This window comes from Pinus tabuliformis, chromosome 5_2, assembly GCF_031772625.1.
Source record: "Pinus tabuliformis cultivar Carrire ecotype Pingquan chromosome 5_2, CPIR1, whole genome shotgun sequence".
NCBI lineage: Eukaryota > Viridiplantae > Streptophyta > Pinopsida > Pinales > Pinaceae > Pinus > Pinus tabuliformis.
This window is the reverse complement of record NC_142306.1, coordinates 1,135,901,869-1,135,925,819: the sequence shown is the minus strand read 5'-3', so window position 1 is coordinate 1,135,925,819 and position 23,951 is coordinate 1,135,901,869.

The window sequence follows — 23,951 nt, the reverse complement described above, 5'->3', positions numbered from 1 at the left end:
AGCATGCAGTCTAAATGCAAATGCACATGCATGTATTGTTTTCAGTTTCCTTAATGTGAGAATGACAAAAAGAAAACTAAGTATAGATCTGAACTATCTTCTTTCAAAGCAGCAGTACTAACAATTTTCTTTTCAAAAAACAAAAGTAAGGTCAAGTCGACACTTTGTGATTTTGAATTTAAAAATGATTTCGACACTTTAAATACTAATGATTCAAATCAAATACAATGACAAAAGTGTAATCGACTATCTAAAAGAGGAATGCTTTGTGACACTCTTTTTCTTGATTGAAAACGACACTTACGACAATTTCAAATCAAAGGACGACAGTTCGATTAAGCTACTATTTGCAAAGGAGAACTGTAAATGATGAAAAATACATTAAAAACATTCACAATTCCTTTTGATGGAGGCTGAATAATGCAAAGGAAGATTGTTTCAATAGAGATATAGTGATCATAGATAGCAAAAATACTAGATAAAGCTGAAGACAATGGAGAAAAAACCAAAATCTGGAGACAGAAACAATCTTAGTCAATCATCGCACCTGTAACACAGGGAAATAGGGATGCATCTCACCTGCAACACATGGGAGGTGTGATGCATCTAGGTTTCCAAGAAGAGACAGTGCGATGGACCAGGGACAAGACTGAGCTTGGTTTTCACTCACAGTTTGCAGCTAAGTTCAGGGATTTAGGCTGAGCTAATGATTGCCAGTAAACGCAAACTATAGGGGCTAATCTAATGAGGTTATTTGAGCTACCACCAAGGCACTTAGGATGTTTTCAAGCTAGATGTTCAGTTCATAAACCAACCCAAAGATTGACTGAAGCAGCGTTGATCTACTTTGCAGTTGCATAGAAAAAGCAGTTCGAAGGCTAGTTGGCTTAACTTTAGGCTCCGTCTGTGGTTTATAAAGCAAACAACAGTAACAAAACAAACAAACTACTCATTCCCCTAGTGGAGTCACCATTTTGTTATCGCGAAAACTAGTGTCCATTCAGAGCTGCTAGTCCCACTAAGACGGGTAGCTATCTTAGAAACAAACAAACTAAAGTCACTTGTGTTTTTCTTTATGAGAGATAGATGAGAGAGAAGTAGAGAGTACCAACCTCAGTCTTTCGCTAGTCTCCTTGCTTGTTTCCTCTCCCCTTTGATAGAGCTTTCACCACTCCTTTCTCACTCATCCCGCTTCAAAGAACACCTATAGAGTCAAGGCAGCAAAATACCATCAAAGCATAGAGATCTATAATCATAAGAAATGTAGGATCAGATGTACATTAACCATATAAATGCATATACAAATACAAGATTCATAGATATACAAACATATGGAGGAAAACTCAAATAGCTTCCTTGATAGAAGTGGTAGAAGAGAGGATTACAACCAAGCTGTCTAATCCAGCATCATCCTCCCAGCATGAAATCCCTCTTCACATCATACAAAGCAAGATCACCCAACAATGTCTTCAAAGAGAAACCAACAACACTTCCTTGCAAATTACCAAATTCCAGCCTCTAGATCTCTAAGATGAGGGATCCATATATAGATGTTTACAGGACAGTGAGTCAGCTTCTAGGATTTTGATTAGTGTCATTTCACTGATAGTTCTTGGTTCCACTTGGAGATTTCATGATCTCTTTCTCATCCCTGGGCGAATTCAGATAGGCAAGTGTCAAATGAGTAGTTTCTAGAAGATTCTTTGAGTTTCCACCTAGCAAACTGCTTCTACCATTTGTCTGCTCTCGCTCATTGCACCCTACAGAAGGGGTTTCTAGTATGCATCGCACCCCCTGTGTGTAATAGGTGATATGCATCGCACCCTATGCATGGAGCAGTCTGTATGGTCTAGTTTCGACCAGTTCTGAGTAGTTTTTCATGGAGAACTTCTGGGAGATGATGTAATCAGCTGACCTTGTTCCTTTAAGGTGCGAAATAACACTTTTAGGAGTTTAGAAGCCCTTGGTTTATGGACATATGTGATTGGGGTTGTAGTGCCCAAATATGTCTATAACAACCAAGATCACCGTGCTGACAGAGTGACTCGAGGGTGAGTCACGATGTTTGTGTTGGGGGCTTGTTGGGCATGAAATTCCTCCACGACATGTTTTTGGGCTTAAAGCCTAAGTTTTGAGTTGTTATTGTTGTAAAAACTCCATGAATTATGGGTGTGGAGTGCGAATTGTATGTTAGAGTCATAGGGCTATCCTCCCTAAGTTTTGAATGTAGTGTCAGCCTACCCATGGTCCACGGACCATGGGATTGTATAAATAGAGCGAGGTTCTAAGTTGTAAAGGGAGGAAGAGAAGGAATGAAGGGATGGAATCTAATAGATAGAATAAGATAGTGAGCATAGAGCAAGAGTCTAAGTATCTTGGGTCATAGTAGTAGGAAGAGGCTCTACAGCTGAGTGTGCAGAGGTCTAGTAGAGTCCACAGCTGAGTGCGCGGACCCCTGCAACTAAGTGTGCAGGGCGGAGTCGATTTTATAACCAAGGAGGAAGAATAATAAAGAGAAGTTTTATTTGAATTCCGTATATCCGTTCTTATGTTTTTACATGTTTGATATCGATTCCAATTATACTATTTATTTATGTGCGCCTTTGTATGAATGGTGAATATTGTTAAGTATAACTGAAAGCATACCGATAAGATAAGTTAATCAACTATCATCGGGTTACTAATAATGCCTTGGGTAATAACACTGTTCGGCCCCCAAGTAGGACTGCGCGAAGACAACATCATAGGCTGCGAGGTACGGATAAGTGCGCATAACGACGTGCATGTAGGGTCAAACCGCAAACCACTTGGAACCCGTTAGACATCTCCAGGGTGTGGAAACCTGGTTCTAGCACCCTCCCATACTACTTTGGGTGAGACCTCTATCTGCGCTCCACGAACTATTGCTGAAAGGGCCAGTACTACCAGGATTTGTTTGGCTAAATCATCTGCGAACCTAGGTCAGGCCCCAACAAGCCAACAATGTCGTACCTGTGGGATGATCAAGCTCAACGAGAATTTGATGCTTTGAAAAAGGAACTTATATTAGCTCCACTCCTTAGTGCTCCCAACTATGGGCACGAGTTTCTTCTATACCTAGTAGCCTCTCCATTCTCTCAAGGAATGGTCTTGATTCAAACTCACGATGACCTAAGTGAGCATGTGATATAATATCTATTGAAATGCCTGGTTGGGCCTGAACTAAGATATGCACATGTGGAAAAGTTGTCCTTGTGTTACACAAAATATTGTCACAATGACATTCTGCAGTCAGTATGAGTCCGTCACTACTCATATTTTCCTCCTTGGCAAGTCTTAAACCTCAGTTCTTCATGTCAAGCCATGAAAAATGAGAGAAAGCCCTTAAAAATCTCTAAAACTCTAGTTCCACACTTTCTCTTAGCATTACCTACGGTCCCGCACCCACTGGTCATGTCCCCTGCATACCTGACTGCTCTGTTTCTATGTAATGGGTGTGGACCCCTGTAAAATTCAAAAAGGCGCAAGTACATTATTAAAAACTCACTTTGGGTTATTTCTGGAAGCTTCTAGAGGGAATCTTGAGGTGGCAAGTTCGCTCCTTTAAGGTGCATGCATCCCATACCTAAAGGAGCTAACCCCTTGATGTGAGGAGCTTATCCCTTTGAAGGAGGACTCTATCCCTTCATAGGTGGACCTGTAACCTCCTTCCTTTGCACTATAAAATGAGGCATTGGGCTAGTTACTAAGGAGGTTGAACGCTGAATATTTTTGAAGGTAAATGTTGTTGGAATTTAGTCTTCTTAATTGAGCTTGAGAGGAGAGATTACATACCTTTTTCGATCTCATTGGGAAGAGTGTGAGGCTTGTCAAAGTAAAGGAGATTCTTGCTTGGACCCTGGGAGGAGCTTGTACAACATCAAGGCACCAAAGGTTGTAAAGTTCTTATTTGTTCAAAGTTAATACAATCAAGTTTATTTTTCTCAATAAGCTGTCTTTTATGGTTTATTTCATGGATTCCTTGATCACCATGATGAATATGATTTATTATAGTGGCTATGTAGGTGTTATTTGATGTGTTCTTGTTTGTGTTTGCAGGTTCTTAAAAGGAAACTCATTCGGACGATCGAAGCGTGGCTGCCACAAACTAACGTTGGACTTAAGGTAGGGTCTAAAACACGTCTTGGTTTTTATTTATAAATCACAATATTTAGAGAAAGGTAGATTTGCTTGTTCTACTTGTCGCTAGATATCAGTTGATACTAGGGAGATCGGTCTTGTCTACAAGAACGATTTATCCGGCCGACAAAATGGCAACTCCGCTGGGGACTTGAATTTTGGTTTTTTGCCTTTACTTTTACTTTGACTTGAGAAACTTTTTCTTGTTTCTGGGTTTTTTCTTGATGTGTGTGGGTTGGGTAGGTTTTAGATTCTGAATTGCTTTTTGTTTTTTCACGTTTTTGAAAGAGGACCGCATGTTCTGTTTGTAACACAGTGCAGACATCCCCACACTATTGCTTTACTACACAGGGTGGTAGCGCATCTGGTTATACTGGAGGCCTGCAGACCCTGTCAAAGTTTTGAAAAACCTAAAATCTTTTCATCCAGTTAAGCTTAGGATTTGTTTACGTTTTTTAGTCTTTGCCTAGATCTGCATGTGTCCTGTCAAAAGTTTCTTGTAAGTGAATTCCATTTGCATTTTGGTGAGGTGATTTTCTAGAAGTTTTGCGTGCCTGGTTTGATTTTCGCTTGGTCTTTGTAGTAACTTAGAGATTAGAAGTCTAAGAAACCTTAGATTACCCTGGTCTTTTTGGTTTTCTTGATGAGTCTGACTGATTTGGGAAATCTGCCCTTGGTGAGAAATAGATCTCGTTTTCTCTTTGCAAAGCTTTCAACGAACTTGTTGGAAAGTTTTGAATTTCATTTTTAAAAAAAGAAAACATAGCTGGCTGTTTTTTGATTAATTTGTTATTCTGAACGAATTAGTCCTTAGTTTGCTGAATAACTAAGTAAAACGTCCTCAAAAAGAAATTTTTAAAGCTTTTACTTCAATTAGGTTTTAGAAATTTTTAGATCTCAAGCATAGTTTTTCATAGTTTTGAGTGTTTTCTAGAAATTTTAGAATATTTTTTGAAAGAAGTTGTTTTCTGTAGTTTTTGAGTGTTGAAAAAGAAAAGGATTTTTTTGTGAGCATAATTAGTAGTCTCATTTTGAGTTTATTGAAAAAGAGAAAAAAGAATTTCTTTTTGTTTATATGTTGAAGAAAGATTTGTTTTCAAAGAATTGCATTCTAAACTCTTTCTTTAGCTATAAATTCATTGAAGAAAAAGAATTTTTTATCATCTTAGATGCATTTTTATTGTTTTGGAGTCGAGTCTTCACACCATAAAGTTTCATCTCCATACCTTGTGACTTAAGAAACAACCTATAAAAATAACGTTTAAAGTAAAATTGATCTAGCAATCTTTTTATTTCTAGGGCTCTTATCACCAACATAGCTTAGGCTAGTATCTTGGAGTAGGGAGTAATTAACTCTCCAAGATAGTTAAAACAAACAAGTAGCTATATCTTGCGGTAGGAGATAATTTCCAATTGTTACATCTATGCTCTGGGAAGCTCCTCTTAAAGGAGTCAAGCACGAGATCATATCTAAACCAGTGGGGTAATCAATCCTTCCTCATTGGGAATGATAGAAGATATACACGTATTAAAAACGGTAAAACTCAGATTGACCATTGTCGAGGAGCCTGGGGTGACTTGTTGGTAAACCTTGGATTATGTCAAGGATCCTTTAAGGGGATTGAGCTTTGTTACTCTGCTCTTGTGTGTGTATTGGATCGTAGACTGTTCCCCCATGTATATTTGTCTCTGTTGGTAACCATAGTGACCATAATCTATAGGATTCTTTCCTAAGGCGACAGTGGAGGGAAGATCCCACTGTACCTGGAGCAGACATCGACTAGACTCACTTGGACTTCTAGGGTTCTCTTCACTCGAGATGGTTTTGTGGAGAAACTTGTGTCAGTCTGTTTCATTAAGCAGGTTATCGGGGTAACTGTTCCAACTGCCCTTTCTGTATTGAATTCTGCGACGTTGGATTTCATCACCAACTAGTGTTTTTGGTACGGAAAGTTATTGTTTGTGTGTGGTTTGAACTCCTAGATTTTTTAGGCGTGTGATTCAAATTGTTTGGTTCTTTAGAGACTTTAGGTGGTTTTATTGAGATTTTTCTTTGTTTGCGTGTGAAGTAATTAAAATATTTAATCGTGGTTGAATTACCGAGACAATCCCGTAGACTTCGGGGGCAACCTCCCGAGTATTCACCAAGCCAGCTTGAAGGGCTACAAGCTCTTGTAACTCCTAGTGACAGTAGAGTTGGGTCACCGGAAGAAAGAGAATCTTCTTTAGTTGTTCATCTTGATTATCAAGTTCAAGCAACAGAATATATTTCCGAACCAATTTCATTTTTCGAAGTTACTGGTAGTGTTTCTTCTACTAGTGAATTCGCTGAAGAACCTAAAATTTTTGAGCCTGAAACTGAACTTACCGCTACTCCATCCTCAGGATTTACTTCTCCAACTTCCAATGGTTCTGGTTCACCCAAGGTAGGAAGGATCATTACCCAAAATCTTCCTTCGGGACTCATTTCTATTGAAGAACTTGTTAGTCCGGAAGAAGGTATAACTATCCCCGAAAACCAACCAACTTTAGAACTTAGGGAGTGTGAATCAATTTTCTACAGTCCACCTAGGAGGGAAGCTTGGTGCCTCTCATTGATCAACTTTTTAGAAAATCCAGGTCTTATTTTTTCACCACCTCGAGTTCCTTTTCATCCAACACCTAGAGGTTATTATCCTCCTTTGAATATGTTGAGACAATCATCCATGTTTTCCCAATCACCGGAAGCATTTTTATATGGCGGTCCTTCTGTTACTTCTCGGTATCAGTCACTCACTGGTACTTTTTCAGGAGCATCTCCTCAACCCATTGAACATGGGCTATGAACTGGTAATAACGGAACTAAACTGTTGAGCGTAGAATAAATTATTATGATGTCTGGTACTATTCCAAATCTGCAACCTCAAGGTAGTCAGTTGCCTCCTAGGGGGCAACCTCAAGGTTCTCAATTATCGCCTCGGGGGCAACCTCAGGGTAGTCAGTTACCGCCTAGGGGGCAACCTCAAGGACATTACATTCCTTCGGGATAGTACATTCCTCAAGGTCAACCCTAGACTCAGTACATACCTCAAGGTCAACCCCAGTATCAATATATGTATCAAGGTTAACCCTAGTTTCAGTACGTGCCTCAAGGTTATCAACCTCAAGGTCAGTACCCAACCCAAGGTTTCCAACCACCTTCAGGTCAATCATTTGTTCAAGGAGCTGGAAATGTACCTTTGAATTATCAACCCTATGCTCAACCCGGTTATGGTCCTCAATATGCTCAACCTTCTATGGGTCCATACCCCAGAATGAACATGGTGTGGGATCCATCTCAATCTCAACAGATTTTGCAACCTAATGTGTAGTTGTCATCTCAATCTGGACAACCTTTGGTTTCTGGTTCAACCCAGCAACCTATCCAGTCTACTATTCAAACTTCTGCACCTGGTGTAGCTCATCAGTCTAGGCCTAGTTCACCTCGAACTCTGCCTCAAACGATTGCTGCAACTACTGCAGCTTCTGTTCAATCTACCCCACCTACTTCTGGAGTATCAACAACTCCAGTTTCTACTGTTCCTGCATCAACTCCTCAAGCATCTTTACCTCAGTCTGGACCCACAATTTAGACTTTGTTTCAGATGCCTATAGGACAACCTAGTCCAAGTACGGTTGTCACAAGTCAACCACAGTTCACTTATCAACCATACCAAGGACAGTACCAATTCGGTCCTACTGTTCAAAGCCCAGTTTACCAGTATCAACCGTACCCTGGATATACTTATCAACAATCTCAACAACCCCAGTATGGTTCAGTTAATCCTAGTTTTCCAGGAGGATATAATATCCCAAATGCGATTCCAATTCCAAGTTATCCTGGATATCCTCCTCCTGTGGCTGGTCTTATGACCCAGAGTTTTCGTGACCCTAATTGTCAGAAACCGTTTATTGCAACTTTGGACTTGCCTGATTTGTCACGCTTTACGAATGATCCGATTAATTATCTTCCGTTTTGGATGCCAATGCCGAATAAGTTGCCCAGTGATATCCCAAAGTTTGAAGGTAAATTAGGAGAGGATCGGTCAAACCATGTGATGACTTATCACCTCTGGTGTGCATCTAATTCCATTATAGATGATTCAATTCACTTACGTCCTTTTCAACGCACTTTGATTGGTTTTACAGCCAAGTGGTACATTGAGTTACCACGAGCCTCTTTTTATAATTTTAGTCAGTTAGCCACTTTGTTCTTAACTCATTTTCAGTTGCCTGTCAGATATGACAATGGCACAGAATTATTAACTTCATTAAAATAGTCAACGTCCACATATATTTCAGATCATATTCATGAATGGCGGTGTCGACAACATTTAGTGAAAGTTTTTATTCCGGATCAAATCTTAGCAGAATGGTTTGTTAAATCATTATTACGTAAAATCACTCAGGATATAGCTAAGGCAGGAGTTGTTACTGAAGAACAAGTAATTTCTCAAGCTCAGTACCTTGACCTCATTTATACGCAGTCGGGTACTTTACACGAAAAAATCCCCGACCTTCCAAAAAAAATCAAATAATTGCAGCTCCTTCAGGGTCTCATGCCGCTCAGTTAACACCAAAAGTAAGAAAAAATATTCAAAGAATTCTTCTCCTATCATAACTTTACCAGATTCCTCGACAGGAGACTCTTCCGCTAAAATTCCTACCGATATTCATGTTGTAGAATCATCTACGGCCAAATCAAAATCCAGTGGTAAAAAGAAAGGGAAGAAGAAAAATAAGAAAAATTTGAAAGAGAAATCAGATAAAACGGAATCTACTGACGAGAAACATAAACCTCGCTATCCTTTTCTCATTTGTGACGAAGAGAATTTTACAAGAGACTGCCCTCATCACGCTGAGGTTGCGAAAATTGTCAAAGGTTCTCAAACGCCTGTTGTCTTGAAGGATCCTTTTCCTAGTCAAGATAGTAAGATGATTGTTTCTTCCTCAAATGCGTCATAAGAACCCATAATGATGATGTCTCATGTTAGGATTGTGACGCGATCGCAAGATTATGGCAGTAAAAGTCCTGTTGGTGGTAAGGAAGCAAAATCTTCTAATTCAAACCCATCAACTTCAACTCCTTCTGGTTCTGATCCGCTACAGATCGAGAAACCTAATCCAGACTTAGTAATCAAACCACCTGCTAAAGGTATACTTTGGAAGTCAGCTTTCAATCTGCATGCAAGAACTGCTTAGAATTATAACATTGTTGAAGATTTAGCTATTTCCCCTTCAGCAATGTCGGCTTTGGAGGTGCTGCAATCATGCCCAGCACAACGTAAATTAATTTTGTTGGCTATAGGAGCTGTTGATATTCAGGACTCGAACCTTATAATCTTTTATTTAGAGAATATTACACCTCGCTTACCTCAACAAATGGCTTTCTAGATTCCAGTGTTAGTAAAAAACAAACCTTGCTTTAACACTGTAATTGATGAGGGAGCTTCTATGTGTATTATGTCGATCCAGTGTTGGAGATCACTTGGTTCTCCTACTCTCAATGAATCCCCGATGATTCTAAAGGCTTTTGATGGCCGTGGGTTCCATCCTTTTGGCATTCTACAGGATTTACCTAATCTAGATGTGGAAGTGGTTGATGCCCCTCTAGATTACAACCTTCTCTTGGGTCATAGTTGGTCTTACGCTATGACTGATGCTGTTTCATTGGTCTTTCAGCTTATAAAGTTTCCTCATAATGGAAATATCGTAACTATAGACCAGCTAACTTACTTTTCATCTGACCTAGCCTCTTCTGAAAGTATCCAACATGTCGGTAAAACAATTATCCCTTATAAGGGTGTTGGGGTAGGATTGATTAAAGATTCTGGTTTACTAGGAACTTTTTCCTTTCCTCCTCCTAATGTATCGCCTTCTACTACAACCATTCATATGATTTCATCAAACACTATTGTTTTCGATGATCCATGGACCGTACCTTCCGAATCTGAGGTGGATTCGTTCAGTGATGCGATGCCTTTGAGTCCCTATGAAATTGCATATCAGGCTGTACAGTCGCTTTCCGACCCTTCTTCAACCGAAATTGATCTAATGAATGTGGTCCATGGAGAATCACTTTCAATATCAACCTCAGATTCAACAAATTTTTCCAAGCTTGTTCATACGGATGAGCAGATTCGTGAAATTTTTTCTGTTGATGATTTACCATGGGAAGATCTTCATCATCGATCTTCATTTTTACCTGAGCTTGATCATTTTGAAAATGTTTTTTCATCTATTTTTACTACTGATTATGTCAAAGAACCACAAAATCCATTGGAACATCCTGATTCTGAATTGAATTTGGGAAATATTTCTCGAATGGTTCCTATTGACATTTCAGTTAAACTTGGAATTGTTGAAAACATTCATATAGGTTCTTCCTGTACAGAAAATGAAATCCAAACTTATAAAGCCCTATTTCAAGAATTCTGTGACATGTTTTCCTGGTCATATGAAGAAATGTCAGGAATCGATCCAACAATTTTTGTTCATGAAATCAAAACTTACCCGGATGCTAAACCTGTCCGGTAACGTTTGCGTCTGATACATCTGCAAAAAGCTACTGCCATTAAAGCAGAAGTTGAGAAATTACTTAAAGCAGGTTTTGTTTATCCAATTCCCTTAACAGATTGGGTATCAAATATTGTTCCTGTTAACAAAAAGCAAGGATCGATAAGAATATGTATCGATTATAGGGATATTAATCAAGCTTGTCCTAAAGACAATTACCCAACTCCCTATATCAATCAAATCATTGATGATTGTGCCGGCAGTGGAATTTTCTCCTTTATGGATGGTTTTTCCAGTTACAATCAAATTAACATACTCCCTGTTGATCAACCAGAAACGGCTTTCATTTGTCCATGGGGGACATTTGCTTATTGCAAATTACCTTTTGGATTAAAGAACGCTGGTGCAACTTTTCAAAGAGCTATGTCTTACGCGTTTCATGACATCAAGCACATTATGCAACCTTATCTCGATGATTTACCTGCCCATTCATTATGTAGAGCCGATCATCTCACTCATTTACGAGCAATATTTATGAGATGGAGGCATTATCAAATTAGGTTGAATCCACACAAATGTGTTTTCTATATAGAAACGGGTCGTCTACTGGGATTTGTTGTTTCAAAATCTGGCATTCGTGTCAATCCCTCGAAGGTTGAAGCTATTGTCAAATTGCCTCCTCCTTTGACTCTTCGCCAACTCCAAAGTTTGCAAGGGAATGCAAACTTTTTACGTCATTTCATTGCTAACTACGCCGAGATAACAAAGGGTTTTACTAGGTTGTTGAAATAGAATACTCCATTCTTTTGGGATGAGATAGTTGACAAATCTTTTGATGCACTTAAACACGCGTTGACCCATGCACCATTATTGCATCCTCCCAACTACAACTAGGATTACTTCTTGTACCTCACCGCTTCTCATTCCACCGGGATGGTTTTAGTTCAGGAAGATGAATTCAATAGTGAACATGTGATTTACTATCTTAGTCAAACTTTGAATTTGACTGAGCTTAAATATTCGCATGTGGAGAAATTGGCCTTGGCAGCTGTTCAAGCTGTCCAAAGATTTCGTCATTACATCTTACTACGCAAAATTACCGTAATTTCTGACTATAACCCTATGATCTATATTTTGACCAAACAATTGCTAGGGGGCAAGTATTCCAAATGGATTGTTATCCTGCAGGAATTTGACTTGGAATTTGAAAAATCCAAGTCAAAGAAATCTTTGGTATTTGTGGAACTGATGTGTGACTTCTCGCGTGCTGATACTGAAACTGTGGTGGAAGAGCCCATTGCAGACGAGTCCTTGTTTCTTATCAACACTCTTGATCCATGGTATGGAGATGTCATTGTTTATCTCCAAACCCAATCTTTTCGGCTTGAAATTTCACGATCTCAGCGACGGAAAATACGTTTCCAATCCCAACAATACAAAATCATTGGAGATACACTCTATCGTCGTGGGGCGGATTCTGTTTTTCGACGTTGTTTAACTCATGAGGAAGCTGAAAAGGTTCTAAATGACTGTCACTTTGGAGCATGTGGCGGTCATATGTCTGGGTATGCCACAACCCAAAAGATATTACGCGCTGGTTATTTCTGGCCATCTTTATTTAAATATTGTATTTACGTGGTCCGAAAATGCCACAATTGTCAAATTTTTGATCGAAAGATGCGTGCTCCACCTGCTCCTCTCCACCCTATAATTTCCATCGGTCCTTTTGCAAAGTCGGGTATCGACTTTATTACATGTAACCCTCACTCGGCCGGGGAGCATTCGTATATCATCCTTGCAGTGGATTATTTTACTAAGTGCGCCGAGGTGATGCCTACATTTTCGGCAGATGGTAAAACTGCTGCAATTTTCATTTTCAATCATATAGTTACTAGATTCGGTGTTCCTCAAGTGATTATCACTGATCATGGGAGTCATTTTTGAAACATCATGATGACTGAACTAACATATCAACTTGGCCTGCATCACGATAGTTCTACTCCATATTACCCACAAGCTAATGGTCTGGTTGAAGCCATAAAAAAAGTTCTAGTCATTATGATCCGACAAATCATTGGTATTCATAGGTCGAATTGGCATAACATGTTATTTTCATTACTTTGGGTGTATCGAACCTCAGTTAAAACATCAACTGGTTTCACTCCTTTTCAACTGGTTTACGGTTTGGAAGCTGTGTTACCCATTGAATGTGAAATCCCATCATTGCAAATAGCCATATAGTTACTCTTAGCCACTTCTGAAGAGGAGAAACGTTTGTTGTACTTAGCTCAGCTAGATGAGAATTGGCGTGATGCTACATTAGCAATCGAAACTCATGCCAAATGAATTAAAGCTCAGTAAGATCGAAATGTTACACCTCGTAATTTTTTGGAAGGGGACCTAGTATTACTATACGATCAAGCAAATGATAAGCTAGGCGCTGGAAAATTTGTACCTATGTGGCATGGTCCTTTTATTGTTAAGCGAAAGCTGGCGAAAGGGGCCTATGAATTGGTAGATTTTGACGGTGTCTCTTTGGGTAAGCCTAGAAATGGTCTTTATCTGAAGAGATATTATGCTTAAATCTAGGTGTGGAGATTTTAGTTAGATTAGTTTCTTTCTAGCTGGTGTGTTTTAGATTAGAAAAGTGTGCTTAGTTTAGATAGTGTTTTTATCGTTATTCCTTCTTATCTTGATTTTACTCTTGATATTGCAGATGTCGACGTCTCTTCAAACATACATTGGTTTCACTGATGGTGCTTGTTGTAATACACAGAACATTTCTTCCGCAGCTTGGTTTATCTATTCACCCTCTGATGAGTTGGTATCTATGCATGGGGTAAGCCTCAGTCAAACAACAAACAACATTGCAGAGTATAGTGCAGTGATTGAGTTATTATCTGAATCCATCTCATTTGGGATTTAGAGTTTGATTATTAGGTTAGATTCTAAACTCGTTGTATTGCAACTTAATAGAGTTTATGCCATTAGAAATCCAATGTTATTAAGATTATTTTTGAGAGTTTGTCTCTTGGAATGTGAATTTGACTACATTGAATATCAACATATTCCAAGATATTTAAATACATTAGTAGATGCAATTGCTTCTCGAATGTTAAATAGACATTTGCAATAATCAAACAGTAAATTTAAAAACATTCCATAACATGTTTTACAAGATAGCCAGTAATAGTGATATAACATAGCATAGAAGTGTGTCAAATATACATCGACTTCAATCATAGGTTGAAAAACACCTTATGATTGGAAAAAATGATAGTACAAAAAGCAAAAATGTTGTTTCAAGTCTACAAAAGCGATCATCATATCACCAGTGATGATCACAATAAGAAACCACTGCTCAGGCCACCCTACAAAGGAACCTCCTGAAAGGTCCTGGGACCCCAATCACATAGGGCTGTAACCTAAGTGGAATATCATCTATGCTAGTCTCTGGAATATCTACTGTTAAACGCTCTCGATGATTTTCCAATTTGGTCAGGGTCTCTGTAGATTCGTCCCGTGGGGCTGGTACTGCTACAGCTCGGTGTCTCCTCTCATAGGGCTGGAGAGTGGCTGGTCGCCGTGGACCCACATCTGCATTTGAAACTTTTACTATCAGTTTTGGATGATTTAGAAACAAAAAAAATTAATTAAAACTTAGAAAATGTTTAGAATGATTTTACCTGAGTCATCCCACTACTCTCTTAGTGGAAGAGACATGTCTGCATCACCACGATAATCTATCCCAGCATAAGGAAAATCCTGAATCACGAAAAGGTCGTTCTCCAACCAACGAAAATACTCAGGAGGAAATTGAACAACCTCTGAACCCTCCTCAGGATGATGGACCATAACTGCAACCCAACGCATCAGCTTGGGCTCTCGGGGAAGTCCAACTCCAATGGAAAGATGTTGTGGGACCAACATCGAGACCCTCTCTAGACCAAAGCTCACAACTAGGAAACCATACCAAAAGTTTTTTAGTTGTTCGTTCTTTGCTCTAGTCAGTTGGCCTTTTACATTCGCCAACACAGCTTCGCACTAGTTGAAGATGATGCCTCGATAATAGTCTACTGCCATTCGCATTTGGGATCTGGTAGCTACATGCAGTGTTGCGCTTTCACAAAGTCTGGTGACAATAAATGCAATCACTTTAAGTTCAGGGCGGGAGATAGTTTTGATATCAATCCCTTTTTCCTTTGTTTGGTGTTACACAGTAATTTGTCACCGTACCTATTACCCCTTCTCCTGCACATTGGAGGACTTGTTCCGGGGCCTGTGAGAAGTGACATAACCTAAAAACACTTGCATTGTATCCCCTTGAGTATGTACTTCATATGCCCTGAAGACACCTTCTGCAAAATACCCATAAAAATAGCCCTTTTTCCATTGGCGCGGTTCCACTGTGTATCACTCGCGCCAATGGGGGAAATCCTCCAAAGAGGGCGTGCCAGCTGGCGCTCTGTCTCAGAGTCGCACTCACGCCAGCCTAGTTGGGTAAAGTTTTTAACAAACCAACTTACGAAGGTTCTTCCTAACCTATTCATGAACTGATTCCATCTTGAGTTAGTTTAGTTGGGCTTCGAATCTCCATAGAAGGGAAGTAGTTCTCCACCTCTCATGGAAGCTTCTTAGTGATAAAGCCAATCCCATGAATCTTGTGGATGACCCTAACTCCTTCTCCTCTATCTATAAAAGCTTGTCCATTTTCCTTTGACAAGTTAGTCTCCAAGTTCCAAATTCTATGTCTCAAAGTCTGAGAATTGCTAAGCTCATGCTACAAGAAGCCTTCTTCATTCCCATGAGGCTAAATCTTATGTGAGTAGATTCTTGTCCAAGTAACTAAGGAGAGAGAGGCTTGTTCCCCATTCCCAACAAGCTTTGCAAGGCATGTGCCGCTGATCACCCAGCCAAAGGAGGATTTGACATCAGAACTATGGTTGTATTCTTCTTTGTTGTTTATCAATAATAGACGACTATCATTATGGTTCCACTCTTATTGTCTTTGTAATGATGATTGAGTTATATCCTTTCTGATTGATATATAGTTGCATCTATTGGATTTTATGCTTGTATTTGTGTCATTCTTTGCATGTACAGGTGTCCGTTCATGAGGATCGTGGGGATTGTGACCAGCCGGAGCAAAGGAACGGGAGCGACGACTCTTCTACAAGTACTAGCGTTGGAATCCAGGTAGGCCCTCATCATTGGTCTTTGATTTTCAATTAGGAACCTGCGTGTTAGCATTGTTCGATTGTTTCTAGACCCCATTTAGGCTAGTAGGGATCGCCTTTGTCCGCAAAGGGGATTTACCTCCACAACATTTGGTCATTACAAAACTCTAGTCGGAGACTATCGACAGACTGGCCACCTGGCCTATTCTTAAATAGAGATAATCATTCACCTCTCTTGGGAAAACCAGTTAAGAAGTAAATGTCCTCTAGCTCCATTTCGAGCCGGTGGCCACCAATAATGAAACACTGGTCCTGTATATTCCATCTGTCCACCAGCCACTACAAAAAGTCTAATTGGGCCCTCATGCCAGGTATGGCCTAGAATTTAAATAGCTCGCATGCCCTCAATGCATCTATGGAGGGTTGATGATTAATTGTGGAAAGGTCCACATCTTCGTGCTCATGTTCCTGCCAAATGAGCATTGTGTATATCCTACATTGTAAAATGGCGGATTAGAACATTTTAGTTCAAAAATTTTTGGGCGGAATGAAAAAATTGAAGTTTTAAAACCTATTTCACGGGGTCCGCACTCTCCAGTTAGGGATAGTGCGTAGGTCCGCACTCTTCCCAAGCAGCAAGTGCGGGCCCCTATCTCTTTCCTTTGTAGGAAAAAGTTGGGGTCCACAAGTTTCTCATGTTGCACCTGCGGACCCCGCGAATGGCCTTTTAAACTAATTTTTCTCTAAAAAATCAAAATGGAAGCCTAAAAATGAAATTCAAACGGTTGAAATGCAAGATTAAAGTGATGTGGATTACTTGGAGGTGATGATTTTCGATTTCAACAGACGGATTTTCCGCAATCTTCACAGGAAGTTTCTTCTCCAAAAGCTCTCTTTTCTCACTCTGAAGTCAAACAGTAAAAATGAATTTACAAAAGCCCTTTTTATAAGATTTTTTGAATAAATGAATTTTTAATTTGTTTATTTTTCACTTTAAAAAGGTAACTTTTTGATACATTTTTATTTATTTTAAACAGGTATGAGTAATGTTTGAGTTTTTGTGTAGAATATTGGATTTTTCAGGCAAAATTGATCATTTTCAACAAAAAAAATTGGAGTCCTCTTTAAGCTCTTTTCTGACTCATAAAATATGAAAAGATCGTCGAGTTTTTCTTTTTATGCTCATTAAAATAGAATTAAAAGGATGGTCCACTTATAGCTCTTTTCTGACTGTATAAACATGAAAAGATTGCCGGGCTTTTGTCGTTTCAAGTTCGATATTGGTTGTAAAATGACGTGTCATTGATCGCTTTTTTACTTTTTCAGATTAGAGACACTAATTATGAAAAGTACTCCTTGATTGTAATGGTTAAGCAGTTCTCTCAAGTATTATTTTATACATTTTCGGGCTTGAGAGACACAAATTTATGAAAAAGGACAACCATGGAGTTTTCTTAAGTTTTTCTTCTGACTCCCTAAAATTGAAAAACGCCGAGTTTCTCCTATACTGGACTCGTTAAAATTTAACAGTAAAGGGCTTGTTCAATTTTAAACAGGAACGGACCACTCCTTAGGGTTCGAATTTTAAACTAAGTTGGACTCATCCGAAGGATGAGCTTATAATCAAGCAAATGTTATCCTCCTCAAGCTTGTCAAAAATAAAGAGGTACTTATCAGAAATGGTGGGGGAAAAAAGAGAAAAATGAACCTGTTTGTTATACTTTGTGTCTCAGAAAAGCATTCAACCAGTCTTGAACACGACACTTTTTGTTCACCTGGGTTGGGAAATCCTTTGCCTAACAGTTAATCAAACCATATTGAAAGTCTTTAGCCGGTTTCTGGGTATTAGCTTTGCGTCAATTGTCACCAAATCATTTGCAGTGTCGTTATGTGTTCAAGAGGTCAGTCCAAATAAACCATTCATCTGCAAAATATCTGTCATCCATCTTGACCATCCTTGAGTCAGTCCTTGCAAATATATTTCTTCAAACTTGATCTATGATTTTGTGTTGTGGGCTTGCCTATGACGGATTGCTTTCTATCGACTTCAGCTCATTATCTAGAAAGATGATCTAGAAATTGTTAGTACCTTGGAATCTGCATGCCTCAATGGTAGGTTTCTTGCCTTTGATGACAGGTTGCATCATTAACCTTTGATCAAAGGATTCTGTGACATGTTCGACATCAGCTCATCTATTCACATTTCATGGATTGTACTGAGTACTTTGAGAGCCATTGACATTACTGGTGGTTTCTCTCACACTTGTTAACAGTTCACATCATTGAATAGTAATCAAGTGGTTTCTACCATGTTCGACTTCGACACATTCATTCAGATGGATAGAATCGTACTAGTTCAGGAAGCAGAAATCAAGACCTTGGATCTAGTGCCACCATCCAGGTTGCGAGGAATTTTGTTATTCATTATACAGTGGACTATTCATAAACAGATGGCTGCACCCATACTGTGTCTACATATGTCTATACTTGTGATGTATTACAAAATCATTCCTGTATCAGAGAGTTAGTTTTCTAGTTAGTTTTGATCTGAGTGGGAATGCCTACCTCAGCGATGATATGATCACATATATATATTTTGTATTGAATATTTTTACAGGTTCTGACCAGGCTATCCACAGGATGATCCTTCAAATGATAACGTACTTCACTCTTCTTAGATGAAAAATACTATCCTCATCTATTACAGACTTTGCACTTTAGGGGGAAATCCGTTACACAAAATATTGTCACCATGACATTTTGCAATCAGTATGAGTCTGTCACTACTCATATTTTCCTCTGCAAGTCTTAAACCTCAGTTATTCATGTCAAGCCTTGAAAAATGAGAGAAAGCCCTTAAAAATCTCTAAAACTCTGGTTCCACACTTTCTCTTAGCATTACCTGCGGCCCCGCACCCACTGGTCATGTCCCTTGCGTACCTGACCATTCTATTTCTGTGTAATGGGTGCGGACCCCTGTAAAAGTAAAAAAGGCGCAAGTACATTCTTAAAAACTCACTTTGGGTTATTTCTGGAAGCTTCTAGAGGGAATCTTGAGGTGGCAAGTTCGCTCCTTTAAGGTGCATGCATCCCATACCTAAAGGAGCTAACCCCTTGATGTGAGGAGCTTATCCCTTTGAAGGAGGACTCTATCCCTTCATAGGTGGACCTGTAACCTCCTTCCTTTGCACTATAAAATGAGGCATTGGGCTGGTTACTAAGGAGGTTGAAAGCTGAATATTTTTTAGGGTAAATGCTATTGGAATTTATTCTTCCTAATTTAGCTTTAGAGGAGAGATTACATACCTTTTTTGATCTCATTGGGAAGAGTGTGAGGCTTGTCAAAGTATAGGAGATTCTTGCTCGGACCCTGGGAGGAGCTTGTACAACATCAAGGCACCAAAGGTTGTAAGGTTCTTCTTTGTTCAAAGTTAATACAATCAAGTTTATTTTTCTCAATAAGCTGTCTTTTATGGTTTATTTCATGGATTCCTTGATCACCATGATGAATATGATTTATTATATTGGCTATGTAGGTGTTATTTTATGTGTGCTTGTTTGTGTTTGCAGGTTCTTAAAAGGAAACTCATTCGGACGGTCAAAGCGTGGCTGCCACAAACTAGCATTGGACTTAAGGTAGGGTCTAAAACACCTCTTGGTTTTTATTTATAAATCGCAATATTTAGAGAAATGTAGATTTGCTTGTTCTGCTAGATATCAGTTGATACTAGGGAGATCGGTCTTGTCCGCAAGAATGATTTATCCAGCCGACACCTTGGCAGTTGTCTTTGCTGTCAACCGCTTCCGACATTACATACTATTGCGACAGACTATTATCATCGCCTTGGAGAATCCCATGAGACACATTTTGTCTCGTCAAGTCATTGGAGGGAAATATTCCAAATGGATAGTGACCCTCCAACAATTCGATTTGGTTTTCACCACTGCCAAGGTGAAAAATTCCTTAGTCTTTACCAAACTTTTGTTGGATCTTCCGATTGTTGATCCTAATGAGATAGCCCATGATACTCTTCTGGATGAAACTATCTATCTTATCGACTCTACTGACCCTTGGTATGATGACATTCTTGTCTACCTCCAAGCGCAACGTTTCCGCCTTGAACTATCATAAGGTGATTGTCGTCACACCCGCCACCAAGCGCGACAGTATTTAGTGCTTAATGATATGTTATATCATCATGGTGCTGATATAGTTCTTCGATTTTTCCTCACTCATGATGAGGCGGAACATGTTCTAAATGACTGCCATGCTGGGCATGTGGCGAGCATCTTTCTGGCATATCTACTGCTCAGAAAATTTTGCACGCAGGCTACTACTAGCCAACCTTGTTCAAAGATTGTATCAAGGATATTCGGTAGTGCCACCCTTGTCAAGTGTTTACAAAGAAAATGCATGCTCCTCTGGCCTTACTACACCTAGTTATCTCCGTCGTCCCCTTTTCCAAATGGGGGATAGACTTCGTAACTTGCAACCCCACTTCCTCTGCTGGACACAACTATATTATCATAGTTGTGGACTATTTCACAAAATGGGCTGAAGCCCTTCCCACCTTTCGGACCGATGGAGAAACCGTGATGATATTCCTATTTAATTAGGTCATCTATCACTTTGGTGTGCCCTGCATGATCATTACAGACCATGGGTCTCATTTTCATAATCACATGATGTCTGACTTAACATTGTTGCTTGGTTTTCACTAGGATCAATCATCCTCCTACTACCCCCAATCTAATGGTCAAGTAGAAGTTTTGAATGGCATCTTAAATACCATGATCCGTATGTTAATAGGGAATAATAAAACCCACTGGCATTGATTGTTATATCCTGTGCTGTGGGCATACTGAACTTCAGTAAAAACTGCTACAAGCTTCACACCTTTTCCACTAGCTTATGGCCTGGAAGTAGTTTTATCAATCGAGTGTCAGATTCCTTCCTTACAAATCATCGTTGAACTCTTGCCTGACACCACTGCTGAAGAAGAGCACCTACTATACCTAAATCAACTGGATGAAACCTATCGAGATGTCGAATTGGCACTCGAAGCCCAAAAGCGTCAGGTCAAAGCCCAGTACGACAAAAAGGTCAAGCTGCGTTCTTATCGCAAGGGAGATCTAGTTTTACTCTACGATAAGAAACATGACCTCTTGGGTGCAGGAACACTTCAAACCTTAATGGCTCAGTCCATATGTCATCACGAAAGCCCTCTCAAAAGGGGCATATGAACTTCAGGACTAGGAAGGAGTCCCACTCTCTGAACCCCGAAATGGGAACTACCTAAAAAAGTATTATGCGTAGTATTGCATTAGGCATGTGCTTTGTAATTCTATGTATTTATAAGTTTTCCTTCTTTTTGGTGTGACTGTATTTTTTGGTATTTCTTGAAGTATTTGTCTCATATATATTTCTCGTTATGAAAATGTCTTCATTACCCTTAGCATACATAGGATACGTGGATGGTACCAGTTGTCACACACGACACATTGCATCAGCTGCTTGGGTCATTTACACACTTGAGTTGGAACTGTTTTGTTCCGGGGGAGTCTTCCTTGGTACTACCACCAACAATATTGCTGAGTACATGTCCGTAATTTCACTTCTCACTAAAGCGTCATCAAGGGACATCTCCAATCTGGTGGTCAAGTTAGACTCTTAGCTTGTTGTTATGAAATTGACAAATCATTATCACATTCGTAATCCAATCTTGTTGCATCATTATTTAAGGGTATGACTCTTGGAACGTCAATTTGAGTTTATCACATATGAACACATTCCTAGAGAATTTAATATAGTTGTTGATTCATTGGAAAACTATGTGTTAGATTGGCATCTGTCTCATTCATTATAGATACATGTATGAAAGTAAATATTTACACAGTTAAAAATTTACAAAAACACTTAAAAAACATTTACATCATAAAATACCAAAATATCTGTAGATATATATATATATATATATATCGAATCCAGTCTTTTACATCAGAAAATTTCCCAAAACTTGGGTGTTTTAAGTACAAAATGGCTACTAAGCCTAGCTATAAACACCCACTGGCTATACCACATGTCTGCTAATAGAGCCTACTACTCATGAAAAGATAACATTGCTCTAGCTATCCTCTGAAGAGGAACTAGAAACCACTCAGGCACACCAACTGTGTGTCGCTGCATATGAGCAGGGATCTCCCTCATAGGAAGGGGGGCACACCCATGCTCAAGCCCTCTAGGTTCCTCAAAACCTCATGAAGACTCTTAGCATCACCCTTGCCTTCAGGTAGTTGGCCTCCTCACCTCACTTGGCGAGTCTCACCTACAGTCGCACTGGTGCCACATCTGTGTCAAGCAAAAAAGCTTCATGTCAGTACTTGTTCACCCATAAAATCAACAAAAACATAACATAAACATTCAAAAGCTTAAAAATACTTTAAGTACTCTCAAATAATCCTTCTTACCTTGAGGCCCCCAGTTTGTACCAGGCAGAAAAATCAAGTCAGGGTCACCTGTGAAGTCCATGCCCTCGTAGGCATAGTCGTCGATCATCACAATCTAGCCATTGAGCCATTCGAAGAAATATTCTTCGAAAAAATGTCAGATGGGTCCTCCTCCTGTGCGAGGATCAAGGATGTCCATCGCCTTTGTCTAGGCTCCCTCAGATCAAGGGGACCTAAGCTCATCCGTGGGTGCATAACTGGCACCATCTCAAGTATTAAGGAGACAGTGAGAGTGCCATACCCAAAACTCTGTTGGCTCTAGGTCTTACATGCGGTCAACTCTACCTTCAATTGACGAAGCACTGCCTTGCACCAGTTGAATATCTGTGGCTGGACACAGTCAACTGCAAGCAATAGTTGGGCCTTTGTCACAACATGGGGACTTTTAGACCTTACCAAGCACACAATCATCCATAAAATGGCCCTCATAGATCTTGATCTAATCCTCTCTATAGGGACTCTATTGTTGACGAGTCCGCTCTCAGGGATACAGTAAGCTCGAACCAACTCTAAGGTGGATCGGGGATCAGGCCTACCACTAGTCAAGTTTTCCCATGCTCCTCTGCATGACAAACCTGTCAAGAAATATATATCATCTCGGCTAATGACCAACTAATGGTCTCCAATCTGGAACACTTGTTCGTGTTCATCCCAGCGCTGAATAATCTAGCTCAAAAGGTCCTCCTGACCTTTCATCAAGTCCAAATATGCATACTTCATCAACCCACAATGGCACAATGCAAGTATGTAAGCTGGATCATTTCGCATCAACAATTCTTGTCGGTCATGGGCTCATTCTCTCCATAGACTAGTCATAATGGCTCAAAACCTACACAAATCAACCCAAAAATCAGTGCAAATGGGGCAAAAAATCTCAAGAAATCACTGCATGGGGTTTTGGAGTGCACCCTCATGCACTAATTCTCCCCCTAGTGACAAACAAGGGGGATTAATGCCCTCCCCCAGACCGTAAAGGGCATTTAACGTTCCCTACAGGCCTGGAAGGGGGTGTTAGGTGCAATAAATGATCTAGGGATCCCTAGATCTCCAAAAATCCACCCCAAAAGTAGCTAAAAAAGGTTGAATAATGAAATATTAGGGTTTTTGCATCTACTTGGGACTGATGGCACATCGAATGGTCGCCCGAATCTCCCACAATCGTCCGTGGAAAATTTGCTCCTCTTTAGCTCCAAAACACTCTCACAACTCTCAAATGATGCAAATGGTGAAAGTGGAGGCTCAAGAACTCCCTTATAGTCACTTTAGAGACATGAATTATCTTAATTGAAGTCATTAAAGTAGAATTAGTCCATTTTTTATGATACTTATCATGTGCCACGACCCCATATTGGTAGAAATTGCTCATGTTTTGATGATAGAACTTTCAAGATTGAATGACATAAATGACCATGTTCGATTCTCAATGAGCACTTTCTTTTATGGGATGTTTTCTCTCTCTAAAACTGAAAAGTCCCCAAGTTTTTCATCATCGAGCTTGTTAAACACTTACAATGATGGTCTGAGAAACTCTTTTTCTCTCTTTTTCTAGCTCACTAAACTGAAAAAGATCAACTG